Source organism: Netta rufina, assembly GCF_964035555.1.
Source record: "Netta rufina genome assembly, chromosome: 12".
NCBI lineage: Eukaryota > Metazoa > Chordata > Aves > Anseriformes > Anatidae > Netta > Netta rufina.
The window spans coordinates 19,823,065-19,846,677 of NC_140135.1; positions in this window are offsets into that span (position 1 = coordinate 19,823,065).

Below are 23,613 nucleotides of genomic sequence, written 5' to 3' on the forward strand. Positions count from 1 at the left end.
CTAATGTGAAAGGAACAATTAGCGAGGGCACACACCCTTCCCATCAATGGGGGACTTTTCAATTGCTTTGAAAGGCTTTGGATCAGGGTCTAAAAGAGCAAAGACCTACTCCTAACAAAGATGCTTGAATAGGGACAGAAAGCTGTTAATGCAGAACTAGATGCTGACACAAAATGATCAGCACACATGTTGCCTTCACTTAGTCTGTACCATAGAGGCCAGGTGATGATTTTGTAACTGAAGAGTCTTGGGAAATAACTAGTGGTTATTGTCACACTTGGTATTTATTGCTGATTCATCTTGAAATGCAACTTGTTTATTTGATCTCATGGCCAACACTTGGGAGAGTCTCATTTGTTTCAGCTGCAATCAGCTGTGGGAATGGGGAGAGGGAAACATCTCCTGCTGGGGAGCAGCAGGAACGGATCCAAGGGGTAGCAGGCTGGGCTGAGTGTGGTTTGGGTGAGTGTGGGGTAATGGGGCTCTGCTGGTCCTTGTCTGAGGGCTAGGAAAGGTGAAGAGGTTGTGTGTGCTCAGCAATATCTAACAACATGTTGTGTTGTTTGTTTTTTTTTGTTGTTTTTTTGTTTGTTTGTTTGTTTGTTTTTTACTCTCAGGCCAAGTAGTTACTTTTAGAAAATATTTCTGTTCCCAGTAACTATCAAAATTTAGTTCTTTCATGCGCAAGTGTGGCTCTGCAGAGCAAGTTGTATCTTGAAGACCCCAATGTTGTTGCTGAAATGGGGGAAAGAGCAGGCGACTTTTAACAGAAAAACAGCAACTTCTATTTTTAATTGGGGGAGTGGGAGGGGGGACAACCTTTCAGGGGTATTAGAAACAGTAATACTAATGTGACTGGCACCCAGAATCTTTATGATGGTATTGGATTGCACCCGGTTTAAACTCAGGTGAGGCAATGAGATTCCAAGAAGGGGTTGAGGAGTTGCTGCTACTTGGGAGTTTTCTACAGGTTTTCATGTTGTCTGTTCTAATAATTGCTAGCATGGTGACAAATTTGGCTATTCATAACCATTTTGGAGTTGTCTATTTCTGTTTTGTTCTCCTTCTAGTCAGCTGTAATTTTATTTTCCTAAACAAGCTGTTCTACAACATTATGCTTATGTGGATTTAAAAAAAAAAAAAAAAAAAGCTTTGTAATTGAACTCTTTCTTTTTTCCTACATATAATTTGTTCACAAACTCATGGAATATTCCTGCTAACAAAAATAAGAAATCCACCCATATTATGAATTGGTTTCATCTGAAGAATATATGGTTTTAGATGCACTAAGATTAAATTATTTGGCACTAAGAGGTTTTGGCCCATTCCCTCTGGAATGACAAAGTCCTGATGAAATAATTGCTAAAAGGAATTGATTTTAAAATAACATGACCTGTGCTTGAAAAAAATTGGCCTCAGATAGTCCAGTAAGTTGCTTTTTCCCAGGCTTGCTTATTGTTTTATTTAAAAGCTCATTTAGACTAGACCCATTAACTGGTCATATTCACTAATTATGAGCTTGTCTTTTCTTTGGCTTATAAAGGCTTTGGATTGAGGTCAAAAAGAAAAGGGATGTAGTAGGCAATTTTAAATTGCCAATTTTTCTCATTCTAATATCAGTTTTGTTTGGCTTGTTTGCATTATGCAAATGAAACTGTGGTCCCAGAGCCTGAAACCTTCTAAAAATGGTGTGAGCTGAAAAGTGGGACCATTGCCTACTGCTGCTGGGAGTGGTTCACTCATGGGCAGAGCACTAACCCTTCCCTGCCTGTAGAAGGGGATGTTCGTAGGGCTGCCATCATGTGTCTCGGTGGTGCATCATCCCGACACCTTGCTGTCACCATCGAGCTGGAAGGTCCCCTACCCGCTGCTCATCTGTCTGCTTTGGGATGCTGAGATCCTGGTTTCCAGCTGAGAAGATATTCTACCTTGTATTTCCTGGTCGATCTCTCCTGATAATTCCTATGTGGCACTGCTCCAGATATCTCAAAGCAGTAACTTTGTATTAATGCATTTACACCTCAACAATCTGCAGCACGCTTTGTGTTCAATTCACAGTTTTTGTCCAGAAATGAAGTCTTGGACATCTCCTGTTGGTCATTTGGAGTCTTCTGTAGCCCTGGTACATGGCAGGGTGTCCCCTCCATGTATAGGGTGGGCTCTGCCTTGAGACACAGCCCACTTCTTCTGTTGATGCTGAGCAATTCGATAGCATTTACTGAAGTGAGATTACTCCCGTCGTGAAAAGTTCAGTGGTTACTTTGTAGTTGCTAATTGGATAAAAATATTTTTATTAACTTTGAACACCAGCCACTATTTTTTGGGTATATATATTTTCACTCTACTTCTCAAAACATCCCAGAAATCATTAGGTTTTTCAACCAATCATTGTGTGAAATATTTTCTAGCATTACATCTTTTCATTTTTTTCCTCAACCTAAAAGCGCCATTTATGTTACTTGGAGAACACTGCTGCCTACTAGAATGTGAAAATAGGTTTCATTCAATTAATGAACTGGAAACAGGAAGACATTACATAGTAAATGAGGTTTACATATGATAATGTTGGATTTGTCATGTAAAAGATTGCTTCCTTTCAGCTCCCTGAAAGGACTAAATTTTGCTTTTGTACAGATTGTACAATGCTAATAAAAAGAGAAGACTGTATGGAAAGCATAACAATAAACTAAATCTATAATTCTAATGAGGAGAAAAAAGACAATGGTATTTTAATACACATGTAGATCGGAATTAGGTGGTGGCATTGAAGGCTAGAGGCTCAGTCACAGCTTTACGACAGACTCCATACGTAGCACAGCACATCTGCACGGTGCCTTGCACCATGTCCCCATGCACTTTGACTGGGATGGGTATGGAGGAGGAGGTAAGGCATCATCTGTTCCTTGCCGATTTTGGTCCCATTTCAGTGAGACTAAATGATGCCTGTTGACCAGAAACCGAGGAGTTTCTTTCCAACGCTATCTGAAAGCTGTCTTCCTGCACAGGTCGCACCAGGGAAGGAGAGGTGGAGCACTGTGTTTTGTGTTACTATAACTCTTTTTCTTCAGTCATGTATTAGTCATACCCTTTTTGATCTAGCTGATAAAACTCAGGTAACAAACAATAAATATTCTCCACTTGGTTCAGTGTCACCACCCGTGATGATCCGATCATAAGTCTTACAGAATATTGTTTTTGTTTGTAAGTTTTTATCATAGAAAGTGACATTGCAGAACCTTGGCACTCTCTAATATGGAAGCCTTTAGCCCTCATTGCAGTAGAAATATTCAAAACATGATTTGGGGATAGAAAACATAGGAATTCAATGGGAAATAAAATCTGAAAAGAAACCTGAAAAGATCCATGACTTTTCAGATGGGTCTCATTGCTCTCTATGCCCATACCTGCTTTTTCTGAATGCATGTTGGAATTGTTTCTGGCTTTTTATGCATGTTTTATCCAGTGTGGTAGCTGGATAAGTTTGAGGTATCAGTGACTGTGGTCTTTTTTTTTAGTCTTTCTGTGCCAAGCCTGCCTTCCTTCCATCTAGAGGGAGAGAAGCTTGCCCATGTTCTTCTATGTGTCCGCATGCTGTGGAAATTGTCTTCAAACCTTAGAACAAATGTACTAACCCTCTTTGCCAAAAATAAACTCGGTCTCTGACTTTTCTTATAGAAGACATCAAACACAGTTAATCAGCATGATTGCAACAGTAGACTTTCACCAACTGCAAGGCTGTTAATTATCTCTCCCCCTTATTTTCTCTTTATTAAACTAAAGTGCATCATCCTATTCCCATGAGTCATGCTTCAGCCCTGACCATTCTTGTTGTTCTCCATTGGACTTTTAAGATTTTTATTTTTTTTTTAAGTATAAGCTCAAGACTGGACACATTATTACAGCTGAGACCTCACTGTATTGATGCTCTTGTTAATAAGTCCCTGAAATTACCTTTTTGGAACAGTTTAATTCCTTTGTTTGATGCTGAGCTCGTAGGCAACTATAACTTTGAAATTCTTGTCTGTAATACAGCTCCCTTACTAGCTATTTCCCATTTGCATTTGATTTCTCCTCTATAAGTGTAACACTTTACTCTTGGCTTTATTGAATTTCATCTTAATTTCAGACCATCACTCCAAACTGTTAATATCTTCCTGGATTTTGATCCAGACCTCCCAAGGGTTCCCACCATCCTAGCTCCTCAACATTGCAAATTTTATAAATGTAATCTCTTTCCCTTTAACTGAGTCATTATGAAAATATTGAACACAGCTGGAGCAAGGACAGATCCCTGAGGAATCTCACCTGAAATTTCCTCATGATTTGACAGTGAACCATTGATAACTGCTGTTTGAGAGCAGTTTCTCAGCCCATTGTTCACTCACCTTATGGTAATTTTATCTAGTTCTAGACCATATTTTCTTAGTTTTATTATAAGGACGTCATGTGAAACAGTATCAGAAAGCTTACTAATAACAAGATGTATCGCATCTACTATGTCTCCCTTATCCACAAGGCCAGTTATCCTGTCAAAGAGGGAAATTAAATTGGAGAGCTCTGTGTGCATGCGACTTTTTTTTTTTAATCAAGCCATTTGAGTTATGACCCCTGTAATATTAGATAAATTTTTCAGAAATAACAAACATGCTGGCTTTCTCTAGGCTACCACTATAAGACAGTTTGCTTCTTTTTAAATAACCTGGTGATATGAAATTAAGAATAATGGTTTGAAAGCCCCAAGCCGTTATCTGACTGTTACCAAAGACAAAAATTAGGGTGGGAGCAACAAGCCTTCCCCCATAATAGTGTTTTCTTCATTTCAAGCTGATCAGTAGGAAGTGGATTTAGAAGTGCTTTAAATTATTTCACATCATTTACTGGTAATCTAACCAGCATGTACTGCATGTACACTAAGTGCTGATTTTTTTAAAGCATAAGAGGAAGAGCAAAAGAACTTTTTATTCTAAGTCATTCTGTAATTTACACATTTTTGTATCAACCCACTTACTAGTGCCATACATAAGTGTTTCCTCTGAACAGATTTAATTTTTAATTTTCCTGAATCAGTGTTAACCAGGAAAAAGGTAATTGTTGTCAAGAGTATTCAAACTGTCAGAATATCATTCAATCTAAAAGCTGTTAGAATCTGTGCAAAAGTAATTACTGAAACTCTATTCAACTGTAATAATAACCTGCCACTGATGACAGCAATTACTGGGGAAAGTGTAATAGAAATCAAAGGCGCATTTTTCTCTGACAAGTACATTTCTAACTAAGGTTTACATTGGCTGAATAGTGTTGACAATGATGATGTGCTGTATCACTCTTAATCACGGTTGGCATGATGTTACAGTTTGAACTGCTCACTGTTAGAGGGGGACTAATTGCGTGTTTCATTTGACACTGTCCATGCTTTCTGTACATAGGAATATATATTATAGATGAGCAGGGTTTAAGTGTTGTGCCTCATTGCATGACTCACATCCTTTTTAAGTGTAGGTTATAAGTACTTTTGCATTTAACATAAAGGCTCCAATTAGAATCGGGATGAACCAGTTAGGTCAACTTCTAGTATGTACAAAACAGAGGGATGGGAAGGAGCAAAGTGGCAAGAGTCAGCCCAGCTAACGGGGGTCGTGCGCAGCCCTGCTCCTGGATCCCCCTCCCCAGGAGCTGTAGCTTTCTGATCAAATAGACTTGAGAAGATGGCTTGGTGCTTCGAGTCGGTAAGGAGTCACTGAAGCAAGGAGTCTGACAATAGTGTAGTAATATTTCCCCTCTTATGGTCGTATCCAATTGTCAGTGCTTCCCTTCAACTCAAATGAAATCTGAGGCGTATGTTGGCACACACAGGTGCCAGGAGGAATGACTCCCCTGCTTTGGTGGACCTGCCAGAAGGTCTATATAATTATGCATTATTTTGTGAGGGAGGAAGGAAGGACATCCCTCTTGACGGCGTTTATTCCTCTGATAATTATGCCCATTTTTTCACCTACAGATGAGGAGCTTCCTCCAGATTTTTTCCCTATTGTGAGCACCTCCTAAGACCAGAGCCATTTCAGAATAATCCATCTCCCAAGCTTCATTTCAATACCCCTAACACATGCCTCCCAGAATAGCCCCCCTTCAGAGAACAAGCTCAGGAGAACTGTGCCTTGGGAGCAGTGATGGGGCAGCTGCATGGAGTGCCACGTGTGTTGGTCCCATCCAGGTGTTCTCAATACCCAAAATGTGCATAAGCATTACACCAAATTTTAGCAGTTTTTTGCTGCCTTCATGCTCATCAGAGTAACTTTAAGGACTGAAGATGTCCAGCTCTGGAGCAAAGCTAATGAGAACAGTTTCAGAACAGGCTGATGGTCAGGCTTCCATGCAAGAAATCAGGTCCGTTGGTTTTTATAGAGTGGAAGGAATGCAGATAACTGGATGACATTGTGCAATTAATTGCAACTCTCTTGTGAGGGTTGTTTTGTCCTTCATATATTTCCACAGTCCATAAACCCATGTTCCCTGCAAAGGCTGATGCTCCATTTACGTCGTAGGCAGAGCCAGATATCTCAACCACCAAAATTGTGTAGGAAAAGGCAGTGCAGAATTCAGGTGGAGGGCAGGAAGATAGAGAAATGTATTCTCTTAGGCCACCAAATGGGCTAAATTCGTTAAAATTAATCCAATCTGCCTGCAGAACCTTTTTATGCTTCCAGGAGGCTTTTCAGAGTGAATTTTAGGTGGTACCACATCGCAATAAAATCACTGACCGTTCCTGCAATCCCATTTCCTTAAGATATTTCTGAGCGTTCACAAAGCTCTTGCATGCACTTTAATGTGTGCGTGTGTGTAGTCCCGGGAGGCTCCCAGGATGATGGTGTGGACTTAAGCACATGCCTAACTGCTCATCGAATCAGGGCCCTGCCTGGCTCCAGATAGGGAACTGCCAGGAGGAGTTCATTGTATCGTTCTACTTATTGCACTAATTGCCTGTTTATGTTTTCTGACAGCCAACACTACCCAATAATTTTTATAAACAGAGGCTTTTTCACAAAATCTACTAAATAAAAGTCACAGCTCCCGAAAACAAAAATGATTTTAAAGGAAACTTGATATTTTCCCTTCTGATTTCCCTATTGATGTTTAACAGTTGCATGAGTTGGGTCCCTGGTGTTCAGTTAACATGTGGCTCTCTTTTATTATAACATAACAATAATGCAATTCAACTGCAAACATGTGTTAAAACACTTCTAGATTTTGTGCACACCTTATTAATTATACTAACTACAAAATGATGGGGTCTTTGACAATCGTCTCTATAAACTCTTTGGGTTGCTGAAATGATGGACTACCTGAATGAAGGTAGTGCTTTTCTGGTTTATTGAGCAGTTGCAGGCAGGCGTTTGTGTAACTAGGTGACGGGTGTATTTGTGAGCAGTTGCACTTCATTCCTTAGATGAATTAAAAGACAAGAGAGTGATTAAAAACAAAACCACCCCAGGACCTCCTCCCTGATATGGGCTTTCTATCTACGAGAAGAATAGCAGGAGCTGTGCCTGAGCTGCAGGGTGGAAGAGCCCATGCAGGGTCTGTGCTCTTTGCTAGTTGTGGATGCTGGATTTTCCTTTGGAGGGCTGCAACCACAGGTGGTGAGTCTGGGCAGGTATCTGTGTGATTTGTAGGTGCAACTGTGTGAAACATATATATAATGAACTATCAAAAGTATTGTGAGTTTTCCCACTATATCCATGAAAATTGGGAATTTAGGGACATCATTGCTACTGATGGATTTTCCTTTACCCATTTGCCTTTCCAATGCTACGTGTGCTGACAGCACGTAAGAAAACCCCATCATTAAAAGATTAGAAATGATTAGTTAGGTCTCCTCTGGATTAGGATTTTGACTTAAAAAGAAAAGGCAAGTTACTTGCCTTCTTTTCTTTGTCCTTAAAAGCCAATATTTTAGAGCTTTGCTCTGAAAACCTGAGGACCGTAACTTTTTAAAAGCAAGAGAGCTGAGATTAATGAATATCATATAAATAACACTGTCTCAGGAGAGCTGAGACTTTAAGAAAAATACTAATGATCACAACTTTGATGAAATTATCAAGGCTGAAAATCCAGTGTGCATGGTAGAAAACTGAAAAGTGTAAGGTACAAGGCTTTTTTGAAAACAGCAGACTTGAGACACCACGTTTTAAAACCAAAGCTCTTCCACTCTTTCTGCCTCTGTTCCAGCTCTATTCAAACATTCCCTGTCTGGAGCTTGTATCCCTCTGGTCTCATACAAGGGGGAAAACCAGGAAAACAGAGGAGCTACTTCCAGAATTTACCTTCTTTAATGGTAAAATTTCTTTCTAAATTTGCACATGTGGCCCTAAATGCCTCTTCAGTTACCATCACTTAGGACTCTGACTTCTTGTGTTTTACATTTCTTTCCCAAGCTTTTATTTATTTATTTGTTTGTTTGTTTGTTTGTTTTAATATTATTTCATCTGTTATGTAAGAATTTCAGTCTCGTGGTGAAGTGTTGCTACTTGCTGAATTCACTGACGCCAGCTGAGGTTGCAGAAGCGACCCTTGTTCCAGGTCTATCACATGGACACACATTTAATACGCGATGCTGAGATTTCTTATCTAAGCTAAGGCCCAGAGCTGCTATCAACTTGTGCTTTTGCACTAATACCTAGTAATGCTATGCTAGTTTACCCAGGCTGAAAATCTGCTCAAAATAACAAACGATGGAGACTTGTTATTGGAAACCTTCTCTAGAGTCTTCTCATTACTGTAGTAGACTGAAGAGGAACAAAACAAACAAACAAATGGCAATGAAACAGAGTAAAAATGCCTATTTTATGATTAGGCTCCAGGTGATCTAGAGCAAACCATCTCCAATGGAAATGAGATAAGCTGCCCTTTGACTACATCATGCTAATGCCAACAGCCCATTTTCCCTTCTTAAATATTTCACTTACTCTGCATATTGGAGTTAGCCCTGGAGCTTTAGTTTCTCTTTCTGCAATGACACTCAATCTTTGATAATTTTGCTTTCTACCAAGTGTACGTTTAGTCACATCGAACACCTAATAAGCTGGAGTACCTGGATTAAAGATGCACCATTACCATCGTATCCTGGCGTGACCACCTCAGACAATCACAGAGAAAATGCTCTCCAGGCCAGTGATGAGATTTTGACGTGTGGCAGTAAGGACAACATCTGCTTTGCATATTTCTACTTGCCTACATAATCATGCATAGCTTTCTATTGTTCCAGGAGTTACTCAAGCATATAATAGAGTTTCGATGAGTTCAAACCTCCTGTTTTAGATGGTGTTTTAGTGAGTTGTTTTTCTGCCTCAGCATGGATTAGTTTTTTGTTGTTTGTTTTTTTTTTGTTTTTCTTTTTTTTTTTTACTAGCCCTGTCAGATCCAGAGAAGTACATGGAGAGAGTGTGAAGGAGACCACAGGCTGTAAATATTGAGTGCAAGGCTGTGCCACAAATTTAGAAGTGTAGGAGGACAAAAATAATACGCGAATTGTGCTCATGATACCTGTTCAGTCACCTCTGTTTGTGGTCACATAATGAGCCATGGACAGAGGAGCTGGACTAAAGGAGTGTCTCTCTCGAGCCATGTGCTCTGTTCCCTCTGTCTTGTACAGTTTCTGTTGTAATAATCTAAGAAAAAAAAATATTGAAAATAATTCTTTCTGGGCCTATGTTGCAGTAAATAATTTCAGTTTAAGCATGCAAATGATTGACTCGTGAAATAGGAATGGGTGCACAGCATCAGTGCCTGTGAGAGCCAATGCCCTCCAGGGCTGGCTGCCACCACCTTCCTGCTGCCTGTGCGCTCTGCTCCTAGCCCCTTCCAGCCAGCTTGGCTCGAACTGTTTGAATTTCTGGTCCCAGCTATCCCGGCTGATTTATTTATTTATTTATTGCCTGGAGAGAATTAAAGTGCTCATTTGAACTGCTTTTCCAACAGATCAGTTCAAAACCTCCAGCAAGAGGGTTTTAATGAGCAGCTGGGGGAGCAACTTCTTCCTGGCGCAGGCAGCTCCTAGAGAGGATATCTGTGCATATCCTTAAGACATTTTAAGAGAGCGAACAAGTTTATATCTTTAAATCATATTAAAAGTGACTTCAGGTATTGCACTGCTCTAAGTCATTTGATTCCTTAGGACGGCATGGTGCCCACATCTGCCATTAGCACATCCCTTTAATGATCAAGGCTGGACTGTTCAAACGAGCTTAAGCAAGTTAGCACTCAAATCCCGTGGGTAGCCAGCAGGACAGATTTGAACACATCAGTCCTGCTTCTTAATTAGATCCCAAAATCTCAAAGTAAAAATCAAGTGATGCTTTAAACAATTCTTGTGTAATTGCTGTCTTAGTTATTTTTTCCTAAGGATTTTCAACCTTGTTTCAGAAGATTACATCAGTAGTGCACTTAACATTAAGCATGTAAATAACCCCATTTCTCCACAGCGATAATTTCAGCAGCCGTTAAGTCATATGAACACCTCTGGAAGTTAGGTGAATGCTTAAATGTTTTGCTCAATAGAGGTCTAACATTAAACAGGTATTTATGTGCTTTGCTCCATCAGGGCCTTAAAGATATAATTTAAGTAGATGGGTGTCTTCTCCTAATGACTATAATAAAGGAGCAGTGAGGGAAGGTGGTGGGAAAGTGTCGGATGCAGTGATGCTTCGGGAGAGTGCAGAAATGGATTAGAAAAATTTCCTCCTCTTTTACTTTCCTTTTCTTGAGCACAGGAAAAAGGAATCTCACCCTTTTCTTCAGGTGGGCAAATGAAAGGACTGTTTTCAAGACAGCTTCATGTAAATTTTCATTTTCTTTCTGTACATGTGGTCACTTGAACAACAACAACAACAAAATCAGTCTGGCAGGCAGATGTGCTCTGAGAGGCTTCTCTGCTTCCTCCAAGGAAAAATGCTTAAAAATACAAATAAACTTGCTAAGGGCTATATGATGCACAAGTGCTTTATTAGCCATTGTTCTATTATATGGCCTATCGTTCTGCTTTAATACATGTACAGCAAAAAGTCCCAATGTTTCAGAAATCACAAACCTGTGCTGTTTGTCTTAGGTTTTCTCCAGTGGACAGCATGCCATTATTGTCACGCTCTCTGGTTATATTTAATGCACGGAGGATGCAAGTCCTTTAAAAAATGTCACTTCAGTGGTACTCTATGCATTTTTATTCCTGAATATTAAGTCCCAATTTTTATAGCCTTAGCTCAATCTGTGGCTTCATAAAACATCATAAATTGGAGCTTAGCTTTACAGGCAAGCAAGATGATTTGATAAGCATGGGATTGTCCCTACTACATCAAATAACGTTTCCTCTCTTAGTATCCAGAAGCCCTGAGTTATGGCACTGGTTCAGTAGCCAACCAAGAATTATAAGAAGCCCTATGCAATTAACTTCTCATTTTTTTTATTATTTTTTTTTCCTCCAAAGGAAAAAAAAATGAGGAAAGTTCTTTTAGCCAGGTATTTTCTTCCAATTTTACCTCATAGCAGAGTCAGCTAAGTGCAACCTCTTGTCAGCACAATCATTATCTGTAATTTACATGCAAGAAGCAACAGAAACTTTTAGGATGAAATGAATGTAAAACCCGAAACCTCTGCCTGTTCCATCATCCAGCCTCGCAAGTACAGTAGCTGTGTCAGTGACTGTATTAAGAGCTATTAAAATGGCTTTGATGTATTGCTGGGTTTTGGTATGATTTTCTAGGTTTTATTATTCCTCTGACTATCATTTGCTATTTTTAAATGGAATCTACTATTATGGGATATGAGTAGTCTGTCCTTCAGAGGAGACTCTGCACCAATATCCCTTCTGCTCATCTTCAGTGGCTTGTACAGGGGTATGCTAACGATCCCATGGTAGTTCAGTGTCCTAGCCACCATTTATACTATTTATCATCAAAGAAGATTCTGATATTCAAGGTTGTGTGCAGGCACAGGAGCTGCATACCTAATGCCTCTGCCGTTTGCTGCTGCAGCCGTGCGCAGCGCGTGTTTAATTTGGTGGATATCCCCACCGGAGCTCCTGAGCCACGGCTCCCCTGTGCTCTGCCCGAGTTAGCAAGTGGTCCAGCCAAGTGCTGATCCCTCCAAATCCTTTTAGGATAACCAAAGCTGGCTGCCACAGGGGGCTGCTGGGGGCTGCCCCAGGAGGGGTGAGACATCCCCGCAGTATAGCTGTGTGCGAGGCTTTTCCACAAAGACCTGTTTTAAGGCTAATCCAATAGCTGCGTGAGATGTGGGGGTAAGAAAAACAATGAGATTATTGAGAAGAGAATAGCGTTTAATGAACACTAACACATGTTATTCCCTTCTTAACAGAGCTGCCTAAAACTATTGATTTCCCTACCCACAGATTTCTAATAATAAAAAATTTAAAGTCTTGCTATCATTCCCCAAATCTGGTTTATTTCCAGCTTGAATGAACTCATAATATCATGAGTTAGAACTATGGGACTCAGATCCTCCAAATTAACAAATTCCTCTTCAAATCTAACAAAATGAGCTGCTCAGCTGCACCCGCACCTTGGGAGCTGGTGTTGCTTGGTAAGAAAAGCTGATCTCCCTGCTTTGGTGTTTGGGCTCTCTTCTTTCTGGCTCAAACAGCTTAACAAACCCCTCCTCTCTCCATGCATATTTATTTTCATCACTCCATTCACAAATAATCTTGGGTTGCATCTCTTTTACCAAAGCTAACAGCGATGGTTTGTTTTATCCTTGCCTGTAATCTTGATAGCCCTCCATTAGAACTTCTTAGGTCAAATATGGAAGGACGGGGCTCTACTGGCAATGTCGAGGTATCTTACCTGCTGCTTACCTACAGCTGCATTTGGTTTTACTATTCATTTGGATTTATTTTATTTTTTTTTCCACCACTGATAAGATGCCAGAAAAAGGCTTTTGGCCAAGCTGCTGGTTTTCCTTTCAGAGGGGTTATCCAGCGTACTGCTGGCAGTGCCTTTAGGGGGAAATGCATAAGTTGGAAATCAAGCTTCCAAAAAAACAAACAGCACTTCTGATTAGTATCTCATATTGTTATCCTTCCTGCTTCATTTGTTTTCCAGATGGGCGAAATAAAGGTCAACAACCCTAGGGCAATGATCTGATTTGAAAGAAATGTGATTTCTGAAAGGGAAATTTGCAAAAATAGCCATAACCAAGAAATGAGAAACATTTTAAGAAATTGGCAGTTCAGACTAATCTTCCATGTAGTTTATCTTCATGAATTGGTGCTATTTTATTGTCCATGCAAATGTGCTGATACCCAGTCCCGATCTTTCTCCACCGTTTTTAAAATCGTTTTTCTTCTAATTAAGGTATCATTGCCATCGTGAGATAAAGGGGACAACCATGCACCTAGCTAAAAAGAGCCAAGTTTTAGACTATGTGGCCATAGTGGGTGACTCTCCCTGTGGCTGGTCTGCTCAGCCACTCCAACTCCAGCCCCATCTCCGGAGCAGGTTGCTGCTGCCTGCCTCCTCCTAAAATATGGGTCATGTCTCCCTCTAGGGGCTCCTGAAGAGGATAAACCCCACCTTCCACTAACATCGGAGGCTTTAAAAAGCATTGCGTGTCGAATTTTGGCAGCGATCCGATGTCAGAGAAAAAAAAGGTGTTTAAGCTTGTAGAAACTGTAATGTAATACGAAGAGTGTGCCCATGGAAAAAGCGGTTTAGAAGTTTTATGTTAATCGAGTTTTCTGGCAGAAATGAAATTCCTGCCTCGTATCTGGGCTACGCAGAGGCTGAGCTGTGGGTGGATGGTTTTGCTGGTGGGTTAAGGTCCAAGCGGTCTCCTCTTTGCTCCTTGTGGTGTCCCCAGCCTGAGAGGAGGTGATCCTGCTCCTGCACCGAAGGCCTCTGAAGCATCTTTGGGTATGTTGGAGGTGGTCTGCTGGAGAGAGGAGCTCTTCTGGAGGGTGCTGCTGGGGGCTCTGCTGGTCACTGCTGCCCTCCGAGCACCGGGACAGGGGAGAGGATGTGGTCAAAGCAGAGAGAGAAGAAGAAAACAGGGCAGAACCTCAGGGATTTATTTTGATATATTATTGAAACGGAAAACCAGAAGCATCTAATTGATATGATACAGTAGTTAAATAGAATTCATCAGAATGATTTGTGGATTTGCAGTTTAATTTGACAGTTGTGGACTTTCTGGGTAGTTTGTATTTTCTAGGTGCTGGGGGTTTTCCTCCATCAAGTGGCCAAGCAGCAGTGGAGATTGTTCAGTGTCACCACTGACCCAGTGTTGATATGAAACTGCAAAGAGGAGAGGTCAAATATTTATATATCAGTAAATCTAATCAAAATAGAAGGGGCAGCCTTCCTAGAGATGCAACTGGGAATGGCAGAAATGGAAAGCCACCCCATGACATTTGAATTACTTGAAGAAACCAAGTATAGTCCTCAAAGACCTTGCTTTTGATTAGGACACAGATTCCTTTCACCTGCTTTAATCAGTTAGAAGTTGTTGTGAGGCTTCCTCAGCAGCCAGCTGAGCAATGGGGTGAGTCATCTCCTGGAGGAACACGTTCGCTAGCTGGGTACAAGCTCGTCTCCATAGGTGCCTCGTTCTGAAGTGAGGTGCAGCTCATCTCATTCCTCTTGAGGATTGCTTTGTGGGCCTCTGCAGCTGCTCCTTGACAAGTAACAGAGTACTGTTTGCCCCTACCGTTATTTACATCGAGATGATTTCCCATTGCCTGAAAGTAATTCATCTTTTTTTTTTTTTTTTTTTTTAATTGTGGTTGTTCAGTCAGCAAAACTAAGGATCTCTGTAAAGATGTAGTGGCGGTGTTGCTGATAAATAATCTAACTAATTTTTGAAAAAGCCAAAACCAATTTGAGTACAATTATTTTTTCATCATCTGCAATGTAAATCAAGAACAGCTCCTGGACACCCAACTTGCACAGCAAAGACCTTTGCATGCAGCTCAGGTCATGCTTGTGAACCTCTGGGTCCTGCAGGATAACTTCACTGATGCTATGAAGCCAGGATACTCCAGGTAGATGCCACCCCTACCTAATAATTAGGAAACACTCCCATGAGAGCAGAGACCTGGGGACAGCTGGGCAGCTTGGGGGTGCTGCAGGCACTAGGGCAATCCCACCAGGGCCCACCCAGCTGCTGCCCCAGCAGACCCACACCAGGAAGCAGAGTGTAGATGCAGCCAAAACGAGAGAAAATTCAGGGACGTGTAAATAAGAGGTGATAAATATAAGGCAGAGAGAATGATGCTGGCATTGCACGAGGGAGGTGGGTGGTGGAACCCCAACCAGACAATTGCGGGGGGTTTGGGGCCTCTCCAGGTGCAGAGGAGGGCCACAGTGAGCCACTAACATCTCTGGATCAAAGCTCCTGAGGCTTGAAGAAGGTGGCCTGAGCCCAAACGTCTCTGGTGATGATTTCTCAGATTTTCTGCTGATTATGCTACTGCAATCTTGCAAGGAATTTATGCATAATGGACATAAATCTCACTATATGAGCCACCTGAGAGGCAAGAAAAATGGTTTCTGTCCAGGATCTACATACAGAAATACATTAAACAACAGCTCTCTGTAGATCAGAAGCCTCAGTTTCAAATGCAGGTTTGGGGGAATAATGAAGAATAAAATTAGTGCTTTGGCAATACGTTAAGCCTTTTGGGGGGGAGTTCACTGGCATATTTTTATAGCCTTAAAGGATAAATGGTGATGTTAATAAATTTTTCTAACTTTTAAACTGATCTTTCGAAGGAGAACGCAGAAAGGTTTTTCTGTGCACTGCTGAAGGGCTGGCAGAGCTGTTTGGCCAGGATGCCAGGCCAGCGCTGTGCCTTCCAATTAGCACAACACACACAAAAGTGGCTGCACACGGCTGTGGGAGGCCACCAATGGCCGAGATTGATGGCCGTGCAGCCACACTATCGCTCACCTTTCTGCACGCAGGTGGGGATAGGGCTGTCTGTGGATTGCCAGCACCAACTTCGGCAGCCCCCGGGTTCAGTCGGGGGGAGATGCCCATTAGCACGGGATTACATCTGTTAATTATGCTGCACCTTCCCTACCAGGGTGTGCAATGTCCCTCGGTGACTGGGGACTGCCAAGCAGTGTTGATAGAGGCAATCTAAAAACAAAATCCTAAAACGAGAGTGCGCTCCTTCCTTTCTGTGTGTTAGTTACTGCAAAGGGAAGCGTGATGTTATTAAAGTGGGTACAAGCCTCTTCCCGTCGTGTTTCTGTGGCTCTGGCTTTGTTATACACACACTCATAAATTATTTTGTTGCTATAGCAATAGTTTTCTCTGGGCCTAATTCTTTCTCATTTACTCTGCACTCTCAGTTCAATGGGGCCTTACTTTGGCAAATGACTTTTCAAATCGTGTCATTAAGTTACATTTGCTTCTGCTTTTTGGTGCTGATCTGGCTAGGGAATTCTTAATTTGGGTTAAAATGGACTTGAATATTCTTAGTAAAATAGGTACCAAGAGACTGCATCTGTAAAACTATAATATGCATCGTGTGTGTGTGTGTGTCTGCATCTTTACAGGCAGCATGGATCTTCTCATCCTATAACATTCCCTGTATAGGGAGGGTGGCAGTGGGGAAAGCCAAAATGTATGACAAGAAACTCTCCATGTTCCCCATTTACACGATTCTGAGCTTCGTTCTCACTTTAGCTTTTCTCAGCATCTAAGAAATATCTTTCCATCAACAACTTGCAATTGCCAAATGATATGCCTCTTATCCCCGTATATCATTCAGTGAAGCTAGATCTCACAAGAGATCTCCTGAAGCCTGCTTCATAGGTCTTTGTCTCCTCTGTTTGCTTGCTAATTGATATGCTGCTGTGTGATGTGGTAGCATACCATGGAGGAACCTGGGGAAGCCAACTGACTGCCCTGTTCTGGGCCCTGATGGCCACGAGGGGACAGTCACCCTGGTGTGCTGAGGAGATGGGGACCAGGAGGCAATTCTTCCTCGTTAGCTAGCCTGGTGACATGGCAAAATTACACTGGTTTCATATACAAATACGGGTTTTACTCCATTAAATACTCAGTAAATAATATTTTCCTATATTAATTTTAAAATGGATATATTTATAAATAAGATCAGGCTCTGGGTGATCTTTCTTAAACCCCCTAAAAGAGTAATTATAACACCAGATATGTTGCCACAAACATGCAGAAGTTTTAATTGGGGAAGGTTAATAAATAAAACTCATGTTGTTGAGCAGCTGAAAGTTCCTATTGAAGGGCAACAATGGGCTGTATTTTGGTACTATTATTTGAAATAAAAGCACTTGCAGCAAGAATTGTCTTACAGAAAGCCAGTGAATGAGGTTTGAGTAAGGATCAAATGAATAGAGCTGGTTAGTACTTGTTCAAATAGGGGAGGGGGGGAAATGTCTTTTCCCTCTGCAGAAATGATGCTTTGAGAGGGTGAGATTTCCCCTGTGGTGCAGGGTGAGGTTGCAGAAGTTTGGAAACTGGACCTCTTTCATGGGCCACTGCTGGACTCCTGGAGAAGCCTAGAAACTCTGCACAGCCTGCAGGGTGCTGAAGACATGTGTGAACCTATCTCAAGTAGTCAAAGTAATGTTCCTTTGTTGAAGGACTCAGCTAGTTTCAATGATGTGCAGCAGCAGCAGGATGCTCTCAGAGCACAGAGGGGTCATTGCTATCCACTGTGTGTGCAACTGAACAAAAAATTGCTTTAAAATACAGCACAAAATTCATTGCAAAGGTCTGAAATTGAGCCAGAGGGTCTCGTGTTAGTGGCGAGGGGTTAGGCTTGTGCGGACTGGCATGCATTTGAATTCTGGACAATTTATTCATGGTTGCTCCTATAGGCAAATCTATTCAGATGCATCAACTTTTACAACTATTCCCACTTGGGTCAAGGCTTCCAGCTTTTCCACGCTTCCTAGCTGTCAGAGGCAGGTGCCTTAGCTTCTGCTGTTTTAACTGTTTTAACATCCCCAAGTTCTTTTTCCTTTATGCACACAGTGAAATTAAGCCCTGATGTCTGCCCGTTTGAATGCTCCTGGTAACACTGAGAGGGGATGGAGAGAGGTGGGTGCAGCATGGAAAAGTGAGAGCCATAGGCACAAAGAAGGCTATGGAGTTGCTCAGTTTAACAAAGTGGAAATAGAGATGGAGTCCATGAGTTAGAGGCTTTTTCCTCTGAAATCTGTTGTTTCTAACTTCCTCTGGCTTTAATGAAGAACACCAGCATTTACAGATTGGAAAGGAGACTCCCATAGTGGCTGCTGAAACTGTACCAGTCAGTCCCAGGACAGAGTCAGCTCTCAGAGATGTAGCGCAGCTGGTGTCTTTTCTGTCTTTAAATGTTGTTATTAGTGTACCTGAACATTTCAGATATATCTTATTATTTATTTATTTATTTTTAATTTTTAGTGGGATCTAGCTTTTTTTTTCAAAAGACTCAGCTGGGATTATCCCATCATTATTTTCTGTGTCTTTGGTTTTGTTCACACTCCATAATGAGTAATCCTAGATTATAATATCTACTTTATGCTAATATACAGCAGTCCATCATTTTTCACTGGGATGACTTTCAGTAAATAATTTCTCTGTTCCTCTCGTAGCAGAGAGCTCTGCTTTTATAAATCTGAACTACTCCTTACCACGTGGTAGTCCCACGTGTGGTGTCTGTGTCTTTCTGTAAGGCATGAACTCCTCTGGAACCACCATGGCTGTCTCTGGAGATCTTGTATCTCTTTGGCTTCAAAACTCTGTTTGTTATTTTAGTATATAGAATGTTCCTACTATGTGTACAGAACAGTTTTAATGTGCTCTCTTAATAGGAGGGAGCTATCATTGATATCTAGGGTGATAATTTCCCCTAAGGGCTGCATGACTAATGTAGACTTTGACCAAACTCTGGATTTTTTCCTCTTCTTCCTACCCCCAAATGATGTCTGCTTTTGGTTCTTTGCCTGTGTTCTATAAAGATATTTTTATTGTCTACATTTGAGGCACTGAACAAAATATCAATCTTTGAGGAGGCTTTTCTCATGAGAAATCATTTCTCTTCTAGTTAAGGATATCCTAAAATGTGGATATTTTATATAAAATTTAAATACTGTTTTAGTTATAAATGAATGAAATAGGTATATTAAGCAGGTATATTAACATTTATTTTATTGGCATTCATTTCTCTCATTTTATCATAACGTCTGGATTTTTTTTTTATATATTGAGTGAGGGAGCTGTGGAGACCAAATTCCTCCTGAGGGTTGGAGAACAGAAGGGAGGAAAAGGAATCCATGTCATATGTTCATCTGGAATTCCACGTGTGAAATATCATCATGATCCAAAGCCCATTTTGTGTCGGTGCTAAGAGTTTTAGCAAAAAAGAAAAGCAGTGAATTCATGCCTGGAGTCCTTTTGTAAATTTTTCACTTGGTGTTTGCTCAGGCTCCCGTGATACCTGACCTCATATCCATCTCCATCATGTACCTTAATAATATTTTAGCAAACTCGGTGCTGTGAATTGTCTTTCTAGAATAAGATTTGCAAATGTACATTTTTGGTAGATGTTTTACCAGCCTTTTTTCATACTGAGTGTTACTTGCATTGAATACTAATTTGGGGTGACCAATTAATTTTTATCATGGCCATATAACCAAACTAGGATAATCATCATTTTTTGTTGTGTATTTCCCTAAGCAACAAAACAGTTTTACATTTTGAGCAGGAGCAAAACTACCTGAGGTTAGGAGAAATATAGACAACTACCTATTTTAGTTAAGCCACCAAAATACAGACATCTCACAGCTTTTTTAATTGTGGATTCTTAAAGTCTGATATCTAGGATTTAGCGCCATTGATTCTGTAACAGAATTTATCACTGAAATAATTAATTTTCTTCAGAATGCAAGTGGTATATTGTTCAGGGTAAATAATGATCAATCTGTGCCGTTGTTGACAGAGTAGCCCTAAGTTGGACACTGGGACTTACCGCTTTGCAGACTCATTCGATGGAGGTGTTCACGTCCCAGCAGCAGTCCCTGCTGCCACCCTACACAGCTCAGGCTGCTCCAGCTGCAGGGAATCTCACACTGCACTGGAGGCCATGACATTTTCTGAAAACCAGGTGAACACCACCCAACATAGGTGAAACCATCACAGAATGGCATGCTTTGATCTGCTCTTCTGTTACTCCAACAAACACACACGTATGTTGCATTATTTACTCTGTAGTAGGAAATACAGGCCAGCTTTGGAATGCAGGTCAGCTTCCTCCTCCACCAGCCAAAGCATGCCATGGGCTGAGCCAACCAACATTTTGTGGTTGAAATAGGTTTCACCATCACTGGCAAGCCGAGCTCACTGACATACTGTGCTTTTCTCTGCGACTTCAGCAAAAAGCCTTCTCTGCTTTTCGTTTGTTCTCTTTGCTCTAAAGTTTCAGGCTTTCTCCAGGTGCCCTTTTGCTCTCTGCTGACTGTGAAATCAATGCACTTTTTTGCAGGGCAGGGAGTGTGTCCCAGGCATGATGCATGTTCCACAGTCAGTCCTGGTCATGTGCTACATCTGCTCCCTGAAGTCATCTACAACAACATGCTCTCCAACACTAACAGCTTTCAGGTGGCACAGCAATATGTTCTGCACATGGTCTGAATCGGGGCTTTTCACACAGCCATCACATTTGCTTAGGGAGAAAGTTCCTTTCCAGAGCAGAAGCACAACATCATCCCTTCCAGTTCCATCTGGTAAGAATAAACTCTGCAGCGGAGTAAATCTATTGTCCCTCCATGTCCAAGCAGAAGTTCCCACCTTATTGTACCTGAAAACATGTCTCCTGTAATGGCCATCAAATAGATTTCAAACACGTGCAGATGAGCCAGTAAGCGGTGTTTTGGTTCCATGGTAACTTGAGCAAAGAGTAAAGGAATTGGACAAAGAGGGAAGATGATCTTGCTAGCAATGGAAAGCAGGGAAAATATATCCCGTAAAGCAGATGGAGAGAGATTATAAAAATACTAGGCTTGGATCCGCATGCACAGCTTTCCAGCCTTGTGGCTCAGTGGTAGAAGGAAAAATTCATCTCTTCCTGTAAATATTTTTACTCCTCAAATAAAATTATTTCTCAGTATTATCACATTAAAAGCAACTGCATCATGCTCCTATCCCCAAATGCTTAGCATTGCAGTCCCCAAATTAATGTGACAGTATCCTGAACATTTTTTAGCTTAGACCCTTCTAAATAAAGCACAGGCATTCCTCCCAAGAAAGTTTATTTTTTGCTTTGCAAGTTGTCTTACCATCCTTCATCCTAGGTGGTATTCTTGGCTGGAATTTCGAAGCAATGTCAAAATTAAATTGTATTTATGTTTGGTAGTCCCAGTGTTCAGTCGGCAGGAGTCCAGCCATGGTGCTGAGTCCCCTGGCGTGCATGCTGCTGGTGACACCGGAGAGGAGCCCGTCCAGCAGGCTGGGTCCCACAGGCCATCCCTCCACGAGTACCTGCAAAATGCCAAGGAGAAAGGCATCCCCTCCTTCCCTGTGCCATGCAGGCAGAGTGGGATGCAGAGAGGCACGCGAGGCACTGCTGCACCACTAAACCAGACAGCACTACTACTAGAAATGAAAAATGCTTGCCAGTCAGAGCAAGAGAAGGAATTAAAGAATGCACATTTATTAATCCCACTTGTTCAAACCAAACTAGAGCTCAGATAACACCTCTTTTCCCATGAGCTAAGATTTTTATGTTAAAGCTCCTCTTTTGGAAGTGTCTGGAATATTTTTCTATTTCTTAGTTGCTCATGCTGAGCTATTGATTTTTATTTTTTTTCTTGGCTCTAATCAGACATTACTGCTTTCTCTTAATTTAGTTTTATAGCTGTTTAATGAATGTTGTTCCTAAATGAAGGAAAAAATCCAGAGGATTTAGGGAGCTAGAAACCTCTCTGGAATCTGATTCGTGGTGTGTTTCAGGTAGGAGGGCACACTGCTGCTTATTCTCATCCTTGCTAAGCCTATGCAGCACCACAGACGAGATCATTTAGTCGGTTAAAAATCATTCTGAAGCAACATAACTTCCAGATGTTTCTCTAATTTTGTGGGACATGGAACTGTGAACAGTCATTAAACTTTATCCCTTTTTCTTCTTGACTTTTCAGAGAGAAGCAGATAAAAGAATATGAAAAAAAATCATTCTGCTGCTGCTGAGTGATGCTCATGGAAGAGAAAACTCTGGACTAAATATGTTTATTGTGGGTATTACCAAAGACAAGAGGAGATCACACATAGGAGGTTTCAATTGCTGAGGATGATACATTTGTTTAATAGTTATGCTTTCCCTATACCTGGCTCTGATACAGACTGAGACAGAGATCATGAGGCATGTTTTCAGAAAGACATTTTTTGTTTTCAAAATTAAATTTTACTTGCCAAAGAACAAGCTCCTGAGTAGCAGTTCTTTCTAATGCTCCGTATCTACAGCAAGGCTCAAATATATTTTCTCCTAAAAAGCAGTTTTCAGGACTATGAATTAAATCCTCCATAAAATTTTGATAAAGATCTCGAAGCTTCAACTTCAGAAAGCATGTACTTATTAAAACTCCTCTTACTAGATGTTTAATATAATATTGACATCTAGTAATTAATTTATCCATGATAGCATTCAATTCTTTTCTGCCTATTAATGCTGTGGTGTTCATTTTTGCGTGTCATAGAAATAAACAGAAGAGATACCAATAGACATTTTTCTATTACTTTTTATGTGGTTTTCACATTTCTTTCCCATCCATTTAATACTAAATGTTGTATCAAGCTGTGGAAATTCACTGGTTGCCACAGTGAACACCCGGCGAGAGTCTTTATGAGGGTGCAGCATCAGAGGTGGCTTCGGAGATTTGGTCCTCTCATCTCACCCAATCCTTTCACTTGCCAACCCAGTAGTTTGGGACAGGGTGTGAGGGCTGGTGTGTGACTCAGAAACCTCCCTCAGAAACCTCAGCTTGACTGACTTGCTGTTGTCACTGCTTAGGTTCTTCATGTGATTGTTGAATGGAAAACCAAGTGGATTTTTAACATCTCTCATTTGTATTTAGCAATTAAGAACCAATAAGATATGTTCATGCGGTTGCGATACTGTTTGGAAAAGACCCAATGCAGCCTTTTTCTATATTTTCCCTGTAAGTGGTGTCATTTTACATTAATGTAGGCTCTGTTTTTGTTGAAGCAGCTCCTGTGTTTTTTGTTGGTTCTTCGGATTAGACTGGCTGCTATGAATTTGACAACAGTTATCAAATCTCCCCTGCAGCGGACTGACTGTCAAGGATATGATGGTCAAATGTTTCACATATTGCAATCAAACCATTTGTGTTTGGTTTGAAGAATTCCAAAAGAAAGCTGTCAGCTAAGAAATGAAGTCGAAGTAGCCTGAAGCTTTTGGAGCATGTTGATCCAATTATGATGATCCACTCATATCCTTCAGCTTTTTTCAAAATCAATTTTCATTTTAGCTCAGGGGACAGGGTGGTTTTTTCTTTTTTTTTTTTTTTTTTTTTTTTCTTTTTGGTAATGCAGAGAAACATCTGTAAGGGTATTTCAATGTGTTGT